This window comes from Quercus lobata, chromosome 5 (genome assembly GCF_001633185.2).
Source record: "Quercus lobata isolate SW786 chromosome 5, ValleyOak3.0 Primary Assembly, whole genome shotgun sequence".
Classification (NCBI taxonomy): Eukaryota; Viridiplantae; Streptophyta; class Magnoliopsida; order Fagales; family Fagaceae; genus Quercus; species Quercus lobata.
Window position 1 is genome coordinate 71383015 of NC_044908.1, and position 6808 is coordinate 71389822.

A 6808-nucleotide genomic window follows, 5' to 3' on the forward strand; every position below is an offset into this window, starting at 1 on the left:
TAAAGGGCCTGTGCTTGTAGACTTAGTGGTAGAGTTTACTGAACATCCAGGAGTGGTTGTTGTCGAACAGGGAGAATCAATTAGGGTGTAGGTCACAGCTGTCAAGATTTTCTTGGACTCAAGGTTGATTGTCGGACAATTTAATGATGAGTTGAAAGCTAGGGATTATACAATACAGGGGTATCTTAATAAGGCTCGACAACTATAGTTTGGTTTTGAATCTTCTCTATTTAGCAGGTCCCGAGAAGCAAGAGTACTTATGCAAACTCTCTGGCAACTTTAGCAACTTCACAAAGCAGGGCCTTCCTCGTTGAGGATTTATTAATGCCTTCTGAGCCAGAACTGGTGAGGGTCGGAGTGCACTAGATAAGGGTTGGTCCGAGTTGGATGGACCCCATAGTCACATTCTTGAAGGATGGAGCATTGCCTAATGATAAGGGAGAGGTTGAGAAAATATGAAAAAGAGTTCCATGTCTTTGGTTGTTCAAGGAGCAAAAATTGTCTAAGCGCTCTTTCTCGAGGCCATATCTGCTTTGTATTCACCCTGAGGTAGTGGAGCCACTACTAGAGGAGCTACATGAAGAAATCTGTGGTAGTCATACAGGAGGAAGGTCGTTATCACATAGGGCCCTTACTCAGGGTTATTGGTGGCCAAGTATGCAGAAAGAAGCTCAAGATTATGTTAGGAAGTGCGATCAGTGCCATAGGTTTGCCCAGAGCATCCACTAGCCTGGGGGCATGTTAAATCCTTTCTCTAGCCCATGGCCATTTGAACAGTAGGGCTTGGACATCATAGGACCATTTCCAAGAGTAGTGGGAAATCAAAGATGGCTTATTGTAAGGACAGGTTACTTCACAAAGTGGGTTGAGGTTGAGCCGTTGTCCAATATCAGGGTTGTTAATGCAAGAAGTTTTGTGTGGAAGAATATTGTGACCAGATTTGGGGTTCCCCATACTCTTATCTTGGACAATAGGCTCCAGTTTGATAGCAAATCTTTTAGGAGGTATTATGGTGAGCTAAGCATCAGGAATAGGTACTCAACCCCGACCTATTCACAAAGGAACGGTCAAGCTGAGGTAGTGAATAAGGTTATAGTTAACGGTTTGAAAAAAGAGGTTAGATGAAGCTAAAGGCAAGTGGGTTGATGAACTCCCGTATGTTCTTTGGACTTACCGAGCTACTCCTCGCCGGTCAACTAGGGAAACCCCGTTTTCCATGACCTATGGTTCCGAGGTAGTAATTCCTTTGGAAATAGGATTTCTGACATTAAGAACAAGTCTATTCATTCTAGAAAAAAATGATTAGTTACTTCGAGAGAGTTTGGATTTAGTTGATGAACAGAGGGAAGTGGCCATGGTCTAGTTGGCACATTATCAACAAAAAGCTTAAATAGGGGTACGACATGAGAGTGATGGTCATACCATTGGCACCAGGATACTTGGTGTTGAGAAAAGTGGTAGGAACTGTAAGGAACCCATCGTAGGGAAAATTTGAACCTAACTGGGAAAGGTTATATCGCATCACCTCCGTAGCTGGTATAGGTGATTATTTTTTGGAAGACCTAGATGAAAATATTGTACCACGTCCATGAAATGTAAATAACCTACAAAAATATTATTATTTGATAGGCCAAGAATGTATTGATCTCTTATGATAAAGTAACCAATTAATTTAGCCAAGTCAATTAATTAAGCTAATTAACATGCAAAGTGCGTGGTAGTACAAACAAATCACCAAATAACTAAAGTGCAGTAGAAATTAAATTGACACCGTGATTTTTTTATGAATGGGGAAAATCTACACGGCAAAAACCCCACTGGGTGATTTTAAGGTCATCACTCCTAAGAATCCACTATTATCAAAACAAGCGATTACAAGTAAAGGAATCCCAGTACCTTATACCTACCTATAGTTGAACCCTTACCCCAAAAGCCAATTGGACTTGTTCTGTAGTGACAATCTCTCCTCTTAATGCACGGCTCCTAGTACGTGACTAACCAATTTGATGCGCGGATCCTTGTATGTGGCTTACTTACCAACTTTAGAAAGATGTTGGCTGCAAAGTTCTTCAGTTCATCACACGATGAATATCACAAAGTTTTTTGGGGTGTACAAACACAACTACTTCTTCAAGAGAAAGATGAACTAGGGCAAATTCTGTCTCTAGTCATAATTTGCATGAACAAGACTTTGGTTCACACTCACGCAACCTTTTATGGGCCTTAAAATAATCCTTATATATGTTTAGGGTTGTGAGAAAAGAAAGCCTAAACATATATTCACTGATTGGAGTGAAATCAGCTCTAAAAAATTGAATTTCATAAGCCTCGACAGATAAGGTATCTATCGAGCTAGCTGTTGAGCTTCGGGCTTCACAACTTTTTATACCTCGATAGATACTAGCTGTTGAGCTTTAAAATTCAACATTTCTTCACTTGTTTCTTGAATAGACTTGCACAAGTAAAGTGCATTTTGTCAAAGGATTAACCAATTACCTAAAATATTGATATATGTTCCTAACATTTAATCACATATGTCCTAACATTATTAATGAAAGGCAGTGTTGCCATCTTTTACTTTAATTATTATTGTTAAGAATGCTTTTTATTTGTTTAAGTGTTAAACAGAACCTCGGCTATGCCTGGTTCCCTAAACCACATGCCTTGGGTAAATTAAGTTTTTTATTTATTTAAGTGTTAAACAGAATCTCGGCTATGCCTAGTTCCCCAGACCACATGCCTTGGGTAAATTAACAGTTTTTATTTGTTTAAGTGTTAAATAAAACCTTGGTCATACCTGGTTCCCCGGGCCATATGCGTTAAATAGAACCTTAATTATGCCTGGTTTCCCGGACCACATGTTTTGGGGTAAATTAACAGTTTTTATTTGTTTAAGTGTTAAACAGAACCTCGGCCATGCTTGGTTCCTCAGACCACATGCCTTGGGTAAATTAACGCTTATAATTTGTTTAAGTGTTAAATACAATCTCAATCATGCCTGGTTCCTCGGACCACATGTCTTGGGTAAATTAACGTTTTTTATTTGTTCAAGTGCTAAGTAGAATCTCGGCCATGCCTGGTTCCTCGGTCCTCAAACTACATACCTTGGGTTAATTAGCATTGTTTATTTGGTTATGCGTTGAACAGACCATCAACTACCTTTGGTTCTTTGGACCCATGGCATGGGTAATATAAGGTTGGTAATAGTTCAATAATTATCTTGAATTATGGACTAGGAGAGGGTTAATATTTCAATTTTGTAAACCTTTGGATTTTCAGTAAATCAGATCATGTTTTGCCTTGATAGGTTATATATTTAAGTATAAAACAAAATTATATATAGCAATACACATTTAGAATGAATTGAAGAAGCAAAAATGCGTTCATTAAAGTTTTTCATTAATGTGAACAGAATACAAGAGTAGACAACATGATTTTAAAAAAAAAAAAAAAAAAAAAAAAAAAAAAAAAAAAAAAAAAATTTAAGTAGAGTGAAGAAGTGTCGTCCTAAGCGTTAGTTGATGGAGGAGGGTTGGTGTTGGCTGTTGGTGGTGGATTGGAGTGCTCAATCTCCTTTTCCTTGGCTGGTTTTGAGGTGACGCTAATGGTATCAATATCAGCAAGCTCTGTTGTTAGAGGAGCTTAGGGAGCAGTGGTTACCTAAGGGGTTGGTTGTGCTGCTATTCGTAAAGCTAGAAGGTAGAAGATGTTCTCAATTTTCCTTAGGTCCAAGGAAGCATCCACCCTAAGCTGGTCCCTGGCCAAGTTCAGCACCTTGGTCCATACCATCAACTACCTTTGGTTCTTTGGACCCATGGCATGGGTAATCTAAGGTTGGTAATAGTTCAATAATTATCTTGAATTATGGACTTGGAGAGGGTTAATATTTCAATTTTGTAAACCTTTGGATTTTCAGTAAATCAGATCATGTTTTGCCTTGATAGGTTATATATTTAAGTATAAAACAAAATTATATATAGCAATACACATTTAGAATGAATTGAAGAAGCAAAAATTCGTTCATTAAAGTTTTTCATTAATGTGAACAGAATACAAGAGTAGACAACATGATTTTAAGAAAAAACAAAACAAAAAAAAAAAAAAAAACAAAAATTTAAGTAGAGTGAAGAAGTGTCGTCCTAAGCGTTAGTTGATGGAGGAGGGTTGGTGTTGGCTGTTGGTGGTGGATTGGAGTGCTCAATCTCCTTTTCCTTGGCTGGTTTTGAGGTGACGCTAATGGTATCAATATCAGCAAGCTATGTTGTTAGAGGAGCTTAGGAAGCAGTGGTTACCTAAGGGGTTGGTTGTGCTGCTATTCGTAAAGCTAGAGGGTAGAAGATGTTCTCAATTTTCCTCAGGTCCAAGGAAGCATCCACCCTAAGCTGGTCCCTGGCCAAGTTCAGCGCCTTGGTCCATACCTAAAGGCAGTAACCCTGGCAAACCTCTATGACTTAGGCCCTCAAAACATCTTCTATCTCTTTCACCCCAATGTCACAGCCAGATTGCTTGGCCTGAGCAAGAGCTTCCTCTTTTTTCTCTAGTTCTTTTTTCTGAGCTTCAATATGCTCCCGAGCAATTGCAAGTTGCTCCTCAGTTATGGGAAGATGCTAATGTTGGTCTTTAGCTTGCTTCTCAACACCGACCAAAGCAGCCTCAGCACTTTGGCTATAGGCCGTGACCGAAGATAAGCCTGAGGATGGTCAATGGTATTGCTGGGCCTAGGTCAAAGGGTCGAGGACAAAGGAAAAGGATAATAAGTCAGCTATGATGACTGAAGAACTAGGCCACCTCGAGAGGGCTTGAGGGAGGTAGCCGTTATGGAAGGATAAATTTTATGGAAAGTAGCAGAAAACTCAGTCAACCCTAAAAGATGAAATATCTAGGAAGAAGGCTGTCACCATCACATTAAATGAACTGTTTGCATTTATGGAGAAGTGACACCTAAACAGTGGTAATTTAGCTCATAGCTATCTACAAAATTTCCAGGAGGTCCTGATGGGACAAGCATCCAAAGGATTTTCTACCAAATCAACAAGTGGAAGGCTGGGATGAAGGGGAGTAGGACTATATAAAGAAGGGATCACCATGAAAAAGTAGGGGGGGGGGGTAGGGGAATTTGAAAAAGGAAAAACAAAAGGAGAACATAGTGTATTCACCCAAATTTGAATTGAATATAAGAACATCTCATCCTCGGACTTGTCCGGGGAGTGTTATTTCTACTAATCTGTGTTTTAACCTTGTTGTCTTGAGTCCTATCAACTGTGGTCCACTTTTCTTGTAGTTTTGTTCCCTGGATCGATTATTCTCTTACAAATACATTGTTTTGGGCTTAGTGGGTCCTTGTCCATTGTTCTTGGTGGACTTGAGTTCATTTCAAGGCTCTACATAGTCTATGCCTCAACTTGGTAAAAAAGAAAAGTACAAGGAAGGGTATTAACGTTGCTTAATAAAGCAAAGAATATAAGCATATTATAAAGACCAAATTAGATGCTATTTTGCACGGAAAATGTAACAATACAATCCTTTATTCGATAAATTTTCTAATGGAAGACAGTTAATTATGAATCTTTTCCTTAGGGAAGATAGGGTAGTGGAAGGTATCTACTTTGCTTAAAAAATTAACTAGTCAGCAAATAATATAAAGAATTAGATCCCATTTTGCACTGAAAATCTACTTTTCTTGGATAAAGATTCAAAACTTGTATTCAGCAGAACATGCATTTTCATTACGAAGGAGCATCTAATTAGACTAAGTGTGTGTTTGGTAAAAATTATTTTTACTAATTTATTTTACTATTTAGTTTATTTTTGCTATTATTTATGGGTCTCATTGCACTTTTTAATACTATTTGTAAATCCTACTATATTATTTCAGCTAACTTTTACCTTTATTTATAGTATTTTCAGCAAGAAAATTTCAATTTCAACAAAATAAGCGGATTCCAAATAGACTCTAATTTAATCTTATTATGATGCTTTCTTGTGGCTGTACACTTTAATGGATTAAGTAAAAAGTAGATACATTTACTTTCTTGTACTGAAAAAATAATAGAAAAATTAAAGTGAAAAAAAAAAAAAGAAAAAAAAAAAAGTAGATAAACGCATTCTCTAGTAGTTGATGGCAGTCTATAAAAGAAAGTTCGATCACAATGATGGTATCCGACACAAACAATCTACATAGCTCACAGAGGGGAAGAGGGAGAGATCGTAAAATGGTAAACTTTCGGAAAACTTGTAATTGTTATTGCTTTCTTATCGTCATCAACATTATAATCATTATCATCACCAGTTCGAAGTTTCATTATATATAAAATAAAGTATCGTTACGGTAAGTATTATGACCACTACTATTGATCATTGTAATTGTTTTTTTTTTTTAATAATTTTATAATTACTATAAGAGATAAAGGAATTATATACTAAATAATTTGGAAACATCAAGATATGCTAATTAATTGAGTTACAAATCCATTTTGTAATCGTTATTGATGCTGCATGCCACCTTGTTAATTACTGTAATTGTTATTAATTTATTAATATTTATTTTCTTCCTCTTATTATTATTTCACTATTATATTGATTATTATGTAGTCCTTATTGGGACTTTTTTTTTTGTGAGAGAGTTTCAACCTATGGCGTTCGCTCTTGATGATAGCTCTTTATTATCAGACCTAGACACCAATCAGTTTTTAGTGTAGGCGGGGATTAAACCCCAAATCTCTTATACAACCATTAGAGACTTTACCAGTTGAGCTAATTGGATCTCACAGTCCTTGTTGGGACTTAAATGTGCTACAGTTATACAAAT